The sequence below is a fragment of the Lemur catta genome, chromosome 12 (assembly GCF_020740605.2).
Source record: "Lemur catta isolate mLemCat1 chromosome 12, mLemCat1.pri, whole genome shotgun sequence".
NCBI lineage: Eukaryota > Metazoa > Chordata > Mammalia > Primates > Lemuridae > Lemur > Lemur catta.
In genome coordinates, this window is record NC_059139.1 from 58,438,967 (window position 1) to 58,451,702 (window position 12,736).

A 12,736-nucleotide genomic window follows, 5' to 3' on the forward strand; every position below is an offset into this window, starting at 1 on the left:
CAAAGTTTCAGAAAAAGACAATCGTTTGCTCTGGTCATCTCTCTCCTTCTGCTATTATTTGAATATTATTTGGTGTCATTTTTAGTAAGGCATTTTTTAAAGTCCCCATTTAGAGTGGTTTTTGAAAATACAGCTGGACCGACAAAGAAAGATTACATTATGAGAGACAGTAAATGTGTCTGTGACAAAAGCTCTATATCCTTTCTAATTTTCAGATGGGATAATTTCTTTGCCATTCAAATGAGTGAATACTCCAAAAATTGACCAAGCTATTTAACTAATAATATGCACTTAAACAGTCTTTTATTTTTCTTGAAGAAATATGTCCAAAGCACATAAAAAATTCCCACATACAAAAGTAGTGTGAACAGAGGATGCTTAGACGTTAGACAGAAGGCTACACCTGGAAGTTTATATACGCATGTACACAGGCAGCACACATGTAGAAGGCCTTTATAGTATAGACTGCAAAACTTAGCATGCATCTCTTTATGTGGACTCTACAGTGGAAAAACATGGTGACTTACCATAAAAGTTTGTTTCCTCATTGCAAAAGAAATGTCCTAGAAAAAAACTGTGAAATTAATAAAAAGTAATAAAAGAGAGTTTTGGAAGGAAGCTTGAAGGATTATAATATGTCATTATGATTTTATATAACATTTACAAAGACCCTGAATTTTGGGCCAACAGATTTATTAATACATTCATATTCTTTACATGAGAAAAAAAATACAGTAGAAACAGTTGTGAATAGGTAGGCCATCTTCACTTGTTAGTAAAGTTACTACTATTAAGCTGAGATGGAAGATGTGTGGTACAGGAGAAGTCTGATGTGGAAGATGATGTATCTTCAATGTTCTGTAGTAGCAAAGGAAAGAAGGGAAGAGAAAGAAAGGCAAAATAAAAAGCTCATTACAGGGAGTGAATTTGAAAAGAAGTGAAGCAATATATTTAATAAAGGAGAAAGAGAGAGAAGGTATTATTCACTGTAAATGGCATCAGCAACTTTAGCTAAATTTTATCAAGGTTTTTAAAATCCTTTGGCTGAAACAAGTATTTGAGACAGTATAAGCTTCAGAAGAATATGGTATTTGGTTTAAATCACAGCTGTACCTCTTGCTTGCTTTGTAGTTTCAGCTAGATTTTTAAATATCCTGAAGCTTCTGTCTTCTCATCCATAAAATGGAACAATAATCCCAAAATATGCAGGGTTATTAAGGAGAGCAAACAATATGGGTAAAGTGCCTAATACAACAATTGGAACGTAGTAGATATCCTATAAATATTGATTCCCTTTGCCTCCTTGGTCTTTTGACATAGCTCTTGCAATTCTCATCCTCAAATTTTTTCTGTGGGTCAACATTAAGTCAAATTTCCTGACATAAAATCTTATAGAAAAAGAGACATTCTTGGTAACTAACCTTATCATAATGGATTCCAAATTGTTTGGACCTGGGACAAACCACCGCCATGTAAGCAGGTTTCATTTGGTTGTGTTTAGCCTTTGCTCATACTAGTTTCATCACTGAAGCAAATTAATAAAGACCTGAAGAAAGATTGCTTATTCTGTGGCAGGGATCTCTTCCCTTATGTGGACGTGGGTTTAAAGAGACAATTTCATGATAACTATAAGATAATCTCCACAGAAAGTCTCCCAGGGCCTTAATTAGAAACCTGAGATGTCAAAAGTAAAGAGACCCTTGACATTATAAAAAAGAATTCTGCTTAGCAGTTCGTCTTATTGCCCCAAAATAGTATGCTTTGGAGGAATAATGCTTATGTGCTCATGAAAAAGAACGAGCAAATTCACTGACATAACTCTCATTTATTTACAAAATAAGTCCTCAGAGGTAGAGAATCTTGCTTCCCAAGTAACAAACTTCATTCTTGTGAAACAGTCATGGAACCACGGATGAGTTTGACGGTGGGGAGTTTATCTCTTTTCATTCTGTATTTGAACTTTGCTTTGCTAATATAACCCTTAAAAGTATTTGGCAAAACTTAATTCAGGGCAAAACTTTCAGAAGAATATGTTCTACCTCTACTTGTTATACAGTATAAGTTTTCCAGCTTCTAGCAATAATCTCAACCAAGTGATTGGCCAAAATTATCTTTTCTAATGTACTGCTGCCTAATTGAATCCTTACATTAATGGTAGCCTTATTTTAGACAGTGCAATGTATTTTGTAGAATTAAATAGGCATATTTAATTATATGTTACATCAGACAACAAAAACGGATTTAATTCTATGTTAGAAATGTCACGTTGGATGGAAGCATGATGAACATTTTTTACTATGTACAGTACATGGGCATATTGGCTTTTTTCCCCCAAGTCTATTACTTTTAATGTCAGTTGATTACATTCCTTAATGAAATGTTTTTTTGCATATTTAAAATATGCAAAACATGAAACAGCCACCCAACTTGACTTTTAAACCCATCTTTCTTTACAAATATTGGTAGACAACCAAGAAGAGATTAGCTCCATTATATTTCTGCCTATTTCCTCATCTTTAAACTATAATAAGACACATTTTCTTAGATTTTGTAATCATTTAGATGATTTTATTTCAAGACCTGTGAATATTAAATTAAACACATGCATGTTAAATAGGTCATTTGTGCAACATACTATCTTTAAACAATTTTTTTGTTTTTATGGGCAAGCTGTTAATAAAGAGACATATGTGCTGTTTTATATACCCACATGCTTTACTACCATTTTTTAGATAAGCACCATAACTTAAGTTGTCTTCCACACAAAGTTCTGGCAAGCTTCAATAGATTCATTAGTGGGTTTTTCTTTACAACCAACGAAGCTCAAAGAGCTCCTAACAATGGAGCTAATCACTGCCTCTTCCCTGACCCAAGCTTAGGTTTTCCCTCCTTTCACTCCAGACTCTTATTTCATTTCTGAGCAATTGGATTTCCGTGGCACTCCCAGAACAAATAAATATCTCCCTTTTCCCCTGCTTACATCTTTTGTGTATATTTTTTCTATACGACTGCCCGTATTTAAACTAGTGTGGTAATGGCAGTGTTCTTCAGGTAATCTTTCATTGGACATAAATGGTGTAGCATTAAAATGCAGATAATGTTACCTCAATTAGAGAATGCTGTGCAAAACTTGAAAAAGACGTAGCTAAATGTTTGGACTAAACAAGTAAGTCTATGTTGTTAAGAGTGGGGCTGGGCAAGTTGCATTTTCAATAGATCCCTTAATGAATAAATGTTAGACTGTATCAACAGTCCTGAACAGGCTTGTGGTTTGTGTGTGCATGAAGTGTAATGGTATCAATTGACTGGCTCTTTGTGGTTGCTATAAAGTACTCTTGAATGTGTCAATGGAGAGAAGGCCTGCAGACAATGAAGCCATGACAGCTGAATGTCAGCAGCGACCTTGAACCTAAACTGGTTTCACCATTCCAGTGACTCCAGCTACAGTGAAGACATGCACTGGAGCCGGACCTTCGGCATTGCCTGTCATTTTCTGTGTTCAGATTCCAAGCACTTAAGTGACAATTTCACCACATTGCTAGACCCTGCTAATATGCATCAGTGAACGTTCACTTATTAGTGATGGGGCTAACGATATGTTCAGCATTTTAATCAGACTTGCATTGGCATTTAAAAATACAAAACACAAAGCAAAACAAAGCATCATTCTAGACTAAATGCTTTATATAAGCAAATTCATCCAGAGAAGATACCCAAAACATGTCTTTTCTGCAGCAGTGGATTCTTTGATATCGATCTTGCATTGCATAGCATTACTGCACATACATTACTACAGTCTTTATTGCTGCAAATAGCACATGATTAGTTAATTAAAATATGGCATCAAGGAATAATTAATATTTGTAATGCAGTGTTTCTTTAATGAAAAACAAGAGAATTCTTCTAAAGGTCACATTTACAGATTAAATGTGTCTTTAACATAAATGGAATGTTATTAAGCTAGGCTCAATATTCAGGAGAGAACTACAAAGCCTTTTGTGGCAAAACACTATTAATGAATTCAAGAAACTGAATCCCTTTGCTAATGCTGGAGTTGAGCAAGGTTAGAAGCCCAACCACAACTGAATGTTCTTAATATGTTCACTACTCCGCAGTGAGGAACTAAGGGCAGGGAAGGTAGGGAACTGGGTGGAGTGGGGAAAGAATGGAGAAAATAGAGGGAGAAAAGGAAGAGAGAGAAAGAGAGATGTAGAAAAAAAGAGGAAAGAATTTGGTTGATGAGAAACATATAGCAATGTGTATGCAGTAAAGAGCAGAAATACTGAATATTGCCATGCAGGTATTGTAGGAAGGATGGCTAATATATTTTTGGTGTTAAAATTTTATTAATATTATAGCACTATAAACTGATTACAATTGATTCTAAGAAAAATGTAGCATTTGCTAAAAATAGACTATATAAAGAAAAATATTAACTTCATAATTATGAAGGTTTATAAATGCAAATTTGTTATGTCTCTGTAGATTGACATGAGATATGATACAAACACTTCATTTAACTAGTATATCTTTTGAGTCCTAATCATCACTAAAAATGGTTGTGTGATACATTATTTTTCGACATAAATAAAAGTTGGGCACAACTATCCTCTTGTTTCTCTATGGTTATCTCAAGTTCTTATATAATAGTGAACTGCATTATTAAATTTGTCCTTAAAAGTCCTTTAAAACATACAGAGGGGAACAATTCTTGAAGGATATATCTGTGCCTTTTACTTGAGAAACTTGAATGCTGGCAAAGATTTTTCTATACGTTTCTAAAAAGATAAGGTCACATATATTTTTAAATATAATAAGAAAGTTTCTCAAAAATAAACATGCTACTCGGAGAAATGTTTATTGTTCAGAAACACTGGACATAAAATTTACTCTCAGTTTATTTATTTTGTATAATAATTACTATGAGTGTATTTTATTCAATTACACAGTATTAGAGAAGGGTAAATACATCATCTTGATGTCATATTTCAGTTAAAATATTCGCTATGTGAAAATTATATTTAAAATATTATTAAACTACCAAAAAATAACCCACTGAGCACTAGAACAGATATTCATACAATAATCTAAAATCATTATCGACTTTCCTAAAAAAAATGGACAAAATTAAATTTACTATATGGAGAGGTTCTTTAAGGACTCAAAATCAAAGTGCAGTGAGGAAAACAAATAGTGATATAAAAATATTTTTCTTGCATTAACTTTTATGTATGTGTTTCCTAGAAAGAAAATCCTTCCATTAATAGATTCAAAGATAATTTTCTTTCTAATCTTTATAGATGCATTTGCAAAGTTGAGCATTTAATTTATAGTTTTTTATATTAGCATCATCACTTATAAGTGGGCTGATACCATCAGATGGCAGGTGTAAAAAAAATTATCTGCTGCATAGGTTTATTTTTAGTTTAAGGTAATTCTGTATTTTTATAATTTTTTAATATACAAGTTTTATATTAGAAAGAAAATATTAGCATCAACCAGTTTTATTTTGAATCATTGAGATTTATGTGAATTATATTTACTAGGAAAATATCATTTAGAAGGTTTTTATATTTATATTGGCACTTAAAATGTATATAGATGTGGTATAATTTTTATGAATGTCAGAAAATAAAGGACCTCTACAGATGCCACCATTCATTATGAAGTGGCATCTCTGCAGACCTCTCCTATTGGTACACTTTAAGTTGCCTCTTCACTCTGCAGTATGGAAGAACTTTCAGGGAGACAAGCTCCAAATCATGAAAAAAATGATGGTTGAAACGAACACCTATTTTTGCTGTTACAGTTATTTTAAAGTACGATGCTAATTCTCAAATGAGAATTAATCCCCTGTGCATATGTAGGTTATGGAATTTAAGTTTAAATACAAAAGTAGTCAAAAATGAAATTCAGGTTAACAGGTCAACACAATGCCTACAGCTGAGCCACTCATTTTTGTTGGCCTACATACGTCAGCAATCTTGATTAAACCTAAATGTAGGTGGTGATATGAAAAAATATATTCCTCATGAAATAGTTAAAGGCTGTATTTAGTAAACATCTGACTATGTTATTTAATAAAACATGCTGAATAAATGCTTGTACTATGAAGACATGATAGACCATTCTATGAATAAATTTGTGATAGAATTAGTGGTGAAAAAAATTGTGCAAGAAGTATGTACTGATATGGGTTTATTCTTGTACTTTAAGGTACATTCTGTAAAGATGTATGCCAAGTAGTTTTTCTTCAACATATATGAACTTAAAGATGTATTATTTTAGAATATGCTTCACTCTCTCAAAATCCCCTGAACTTTCTATTTCCAAAAGAAAAAAAAGAAAGGTTAGGGTGAATTCAGAATTACTTATTTTCAAATTTCAGTGACTTGTGTATTTAAAATTCATCTTGATTTATTTGTGTATTCATTCAGCATATATTTATTTAGTTTATTGTGTGCAAGTTTCCATATTTAAAAACAAGAAAAATAACTCTGGATTTCTGTGTCAACTTTCATTCTTTTTGTTTGCTTTTAAGTACCCAGTTTTTCAAATCTTGCCTGAGTTGTAGCTATGACGAAAGACTCAAACCGGTTTCACGTGGTTTGGTTAAATGCAGAACCCTGATCTGGGAATCATGCAAAAGCCCAATACAAGGCTCTGTAACTTGTAGATGAAGGGGCTTCAATGCACCTCTCAGGATAAAACAACCATTCTTAAGGAACCACTCAGCTCTGAATTTGTCCTAGGTTCTATCTACACATCCAAATTTTAGAGTCAGTCATTAATCTGGGGCATCTCTCTTATGTTCCAGACACAACACTAGTAATTTTGTCATATGATATTTTATGTCATCTTTAGAGTCATTATGTAATGAAATTCCGGAGGCTCAGTAAGACCATGTGATTGGCTCCACGGGAAGAGAAGCTGTAGTTCGAATCCAGATCTCCTCTCGCTAAAGCCAGCCCTCTCAGGGATCCTATATGCCAAAATCACCACCTGATTTATTCAGGCCAAGTAGTACCTATAATGAGAGAAAATATTAGTCAAACGAGAATTTGGCTGAAAGGATTTTTTTAAAAATCCTGGTAAGATAGAAAAGCCTGTGTAAAAGAGAGTGAACGAAGATACACACATCTAGTACATATAAGCATGGGCTCAGAGTAAAAGAATTCTGAGATCTCCCACCTTCAGTCAATTCTCCCTCCAGGAAAACTTTGGTTTTCATCTCTGCGACAGGCATGGAGACCAGAAGCGATTCTTAGTGGGATTGTACCTCTGATTTTAGCAAAGCTTGAGGTTAAGATGCTATAGCGGATACTGGGGTGCTATTCGGCCCAGCCACGATTCCATGCCTACACATGCCCCTTTTCCCTCTATATACTAGTCCCACACTGCTAGAGGTCCAGGGGGAGGCAAGAGCAATGTAGCAAGTTCAAGTTCAGATTTTGATTAAGGATGTCATCTCTCAAAAAAAAAAAAAAAAAAAGAACCATTCAGAACAAGTTTATCCAGTGCCCAAATATTCAATATTATTATATATTTAATTTCTTTAGTTACATTTAAATTGTTCTATTCTTACCTAACAAAATTTTTCTACACTTTAAAAAGAGAAGTTAACTCTTCATATTGCAGCTAATGTTTCACATAAAATCAACTCATTTTAAAGGAAAATTTAATTAAATTCATGGTGGGTGTTTCCTGATCTAAATGAAAGTACATATATTCTTTGGTTTTTGTTCATCGAAGTTACAAATTTGGCCAAATTAACATTAAACTTTATAAAAATATATGCTTCTTTAAGTAATGTTTTATAATCCAAAATGGGGCCAGATCACTGTCAATGAAATGCATGTAATATTAACACTCACAGCACTATGAGTATTCACTTAAACTCTATAAGTTCAAGCTAGCAATACATTTTTGAACAGAAAATTTACTGGCATTCATTTTTGTCAGCAAAAATTTAAATATATGTAACATTACACATGATTGTAGTATGATAAACAAATATTTTTGTCAAATTTTGTTTTTGGAATTTTTCTTCTCAATGTGAACTTATTTTACTCTATTCTATCATGCTGCTGTTTTAAAATAATCCAAATAAACACATAAATTTTATAGTGTTATACTGAAGATACAATTAATTCTCCTGTAAATACTCCAGCTACATGTTTTGTCCTGCTAGTACCTAATTGACTGCATTGGCTAAAATTGTTGGACATTTTTAGAAATGAATGTTATAGTGTAGTCGCATCAGTGCTTAAGTAATTATTAATAAAAGCCTAAAAAGGAGTTCTGTTGTCCAGAAAGAAAAATGCAGGCTCATTTTACTTATCACAAAGTTATATTAATACTACTGTATAACTAAGCACATTTGGAGACACCATACAAATCTACCTGTCATGTTTAATTATAAACTACAGAGGAGACTGCTAATAAAATTAACAAATAAAAATAGCAATATTCAGTATTTAACTGCTCTTGGTCTGAAAACATATGAGAATTGTCACTTATAAATACCAAGTGTCATTTAAATAATCAATGAATTCAGTGTAACAAATTCTCTGAGCAGTATTTGCGATGAGGTCAGCTCCCTACAATATGACCCCACATTTTAAGATGTTGTCAGCTTAAAATGGTGACCTTCATGATTTCAGAGTACTAAGAATGTAGACTAGGAAATATGAGATACTTTTGAGTATTTCAAGGCCCATTGTTGTTTGGATATGTACATACCATGGACCAAATAATGTCACATAAATATAATAACCACAAAAGGTAAAAAGTTCAGTGGAACTCAGGGTATAACACTGATTTGGTAGTATCTTCAGACATCAATGGAATAGAAGGGTTCCACTTTTACCATACTGAAAGCACTGGTTTTCTTCAGGTCATAGAAAGGAAAAAGAAGGACTCATTCATATTAGGCCAATGTAGATTCAAGCAATATGCCTCAAAAATTAAGAAGTAATTTGGCAATAATATCTGAGTAATATCTGACTCTTGCTTCATATGAAATGATAAGCTTTACTTATATAGTATAAAACCTAATTCATAATGTTTTTTTTGTAATCATTATGTGAATATAGGTGTACATTTACCTTGAGTTAACTCAATTTATATAAAATGACTTGGCCTTTCAGTTATTTCTATAGTATACTTTATTTTCAATGCTTTTCTCGTAAAAAAATTTATTTAGTAATCAGGCTGCCTTGTGTTTAGGTATATGTCTTTTCCTATGTCTATAAAAAGTAACTTCCAGAAAGTTACTTTCTGAAATAATACCTAAATGTCCATGTTCCTATGTTTTCTCTCATAGGCAAGGGTCTCTTCATTGGGCTTGCATCAAAAATGTGCGAGAATTTATAAAAATCAAATAGTTCCATCTCAATACAAGCATTGCACATTTCTCTCAGAATCTACAACAAATAGCCCATCTTCTTTCAACATATAGCTAAAGTTTAAGAGCCACAGATACATTATGAACTTTGTTGGGTAGGCCTTACACAGAAAGTGTAGAGTACAAAGTACATTCTTCTATTAAAGTGTTCTTTTTTTCCTTTGGAATAATATCATTTAGAATGCACCTTAGTATATTAAGCAGTTGACAGATAGTATAAACAAAAATAGGTTTTACATTGCAGCTGTACACAATACACCTTTGTACAGTTGACTGATTGCTTACAACAATAAAAAATAATTGTAGCATTCTGCTGTCAAACTTTCTGGATAGTTTATAGTGAACTTCAAAAATATGGTTCCTTTTTCTGAAACGCAATTAATTTGAAGATTAAAGTAATATGGTGCCATGAAACATAAATGTTTCTCCCCAAAGAGGAGACTGTTATCCCATAACAATAGATAAAGTTTCACATCCCGATTTTTTGAAAGAATGCAATGGTACCACTTAAATATACAAGGAAATGCTTTATGTGGCAACAAGTACAATATTATTAATATAAAAAAAGTATTTATTTACCAATTTTGACAGTTGTCATGGACATCACTGCTTCAAATGGCATTTTTGACAAAACAATTTGCTGGCTGGTAGTTACAGGGGAACTGAAAGATTTTTTTTTTCCCTGTGTATTTACAATATAAAAAATGCATCCTCAATGTAACTTTTCTGCTTAAGAGGAAAAAGAATGAGTTCTATAAAACAACCCTTCCAGTGCAGTTTCTATAAGAACAAATGAATGCAAGTGTTAACAAGGCCTAATCTTCCCTTTTGTATTTGTTTCTTCATTAAGCTCTAACTATGCTGTAGCTCTTGTACCCTGAAGATTTGATGTGAAGATGGTATGACAGGCTTGGCTTCTCCCGATGCAGCTGGCACTCCTGATGCCAAAAGCCAGAGCTTGTGGTAGTGGGATCAGGAGAGAGTCGTTCCGAGCACAGTTTGCCTGTCAGTTTCCCATCCGCCTCGCAGTGCAGCACTCCCTCCCCAAGTCCCCTTAATGAGAAGTGGAGGACAATACCAGTATTGTTGTTTCTACTCGCAATCTTGTGGAAAGAACAATCGCTGTTTACCCAAGCATTTGTATTACCCAAACTCTGTCGATAATTACTTCTAGAGTCCCTGATTAACTCTGCTCTCTGCCTCAGCACAAAAAAAGCTATTGAGATACACCCCAGACAACTTTTTTATCTCTTAGAGCCTTTTAACAGTTTACCGAATATAACTCAGTCCTCATATTTATCAGAAAAAAAAATGTACCTACATGATTAGCACTCAACTTATCAGGGGCTTGCCAACCATGTAAGCAGCACAGGTACTTTGGAAGGCTTGAAAATTTACCATCACCCCGCCCTCTCCCCTCTCTTCCCTCAAAAAAGTTAAAAAGCACTCTCTCTTTTCAGTTGATGTAGTCCTGTACCTAGGAGTCGATGACAAATACAAGCAGATTTCAAGTAACAATGATATTTCTAGTCAGTGTATCGCTGTTAACTTTTTATGGTGAAATATGTAGAAGAAAAATTTCTAGTTATTTAATTACTATGCGATCTTATGATTTGCTTTTGTTTTCTAAGACCTAACAAAATGGAACTGTTGCTATGTCTATTTCCATGATACTGGTAATAATTTTAATCTGTCACATCACTCCTACCCCCCTTCACGTCCCACCCCACATGCAGTCTGCTGTTACCACTATGCAAAACACCATCATGAATATGCGTAATTATGGAGATTCATGGTAATTTTTCAGGGTTATCCGATGTGACGTTTATAGGACAGCAGCATACATCAATTTAAACGAGAGTGACAAATATCTTATCCTTTATATTTCTATAGTATTTTTAATATTTCCTTGGCCCCTCTCCAGGGAGTAGTGTGAAATGGTAAGAACTTGAATAATAAAAATGTTAAACAATCAAGGAGTGTTTTTTAAAGGCAAGTTTAAAAAGGATTTTCTACCTGTTGAAGTTGAAAAAGTATAATATACTGAATTTTTTTCTTAGGTGATACTTTTTATCAAGCATCTTACACATTTTCAAACCAACAAAAGCATGGACATTTGCATGTGCCATTTTAAGATGAAGCTGAATTGCTTAATTACTTTTAAACTCTGACTGCTTGCCTGACAGAATTATTTGGCAAACATGGTCCACCAACTTTATTAAGCATAGGCATTTGAAACAATAATCTAATTGTGGCATATTTGAATTTTGTTCTAAGTCTGTTGCACCTCCTAGAGACTTGCATATTATCTTTATCTCAGTGACTAATTAGGGCTAGCTTGACAATTTCATATTTACAATGATTACCAAGTAGGAATCCCTTTCCTTGTTCAGTATGTTTGTCATGAATATTGTATAATACTAATTACATTGAAGATATAAAGCACCCCACAATTTGATTGAGAGACATCTTGAGTCTAAAGTGAGTAAATGTGAATTGTATCGAGAATTTTAAACCGTGAGGCAATTAATACCTATTTCTCATGCAGTCACTAAAAAAGACGAAAAAACTGTGTGTGCTTAAGTCATTATATCAGCCATATTTTTAAGTGTATTAACAATAAAGTCATCAAAAATTGGCTTGATTGAAAATGACCCCCAATTTCAACCAACCAGATTTAGAATTCCTTTTTCTCAAACATATATTTTCAGGATTTCAGGTTGAGGGTCAAACCTTCAAAATTAAATGTTCCTCAGTAGTATACTGGTGACATACCATCGTGAATACTCTCCATACAATTAGCAGGGCCTACTGTGGAAGTATACTGCTAATAGAAATAATAATGAAGGATACTGGGGCATTAGTATGCCAGAGTAGGTTGGAGAAACCTAGTTTGCATGATGCATATATAATTGTATGTTACATCTAAGTCTCACTGTATGTTGCTTTAGAAATAATTACTCAGAAAAATGTGTTTAACCCTTTCTCTCTTTTAAAGTTCCAATTCGATTAACAAAAGTTCATTGGTGAAGTAAGCCTATAAGATAGCAGTGTCGTTATGAATGTGTTCTGTATTTGCATGTTTTTTAAAGTGGCACTTTCTGAAGACACACAATTGCTATGTCTATATACATGTATAAAGCGAAGTGAAGAATTGATGCAATCATCCAGATAATTCAAGGGAAAAACCCTTTTGCCTCAATTATCTATTGCAAGCAAAAGTGAGGGGTTTAGCCTGAATTGTTCTAATAATTGCCTTGATTCTCTTCACTTTGCATGTGTAGACACATTTTACAATAATATTTATGTTCACATTTGCAATTTACATAC

At 33.3% G+C, this 12,736-nt stretch overlaps 1 long non-coding RNA gene across 2 annotated transcripts in view; it reads right to left on the reverse strand.

Annotated features, from left to right (window-relative positions):
* The window catches only part of LOC123648450, a 147,167-nt gene that overhangs the window by 3,256 nt on the left and 131,175 nt on the right, over positions 1 to 12,736 (reverse strand). For both annotated transcript variants that reach the window (XR_006738630.1, XR_006738631.1), the window contains exon 3: positions 528 to 563. This is a non-coding gene — a long non-coding RNA (uncharacterized LOC123648450). The remainder of the gene's footprint in view (positions 1 to 527; positions 564 to 12,736) is intronic.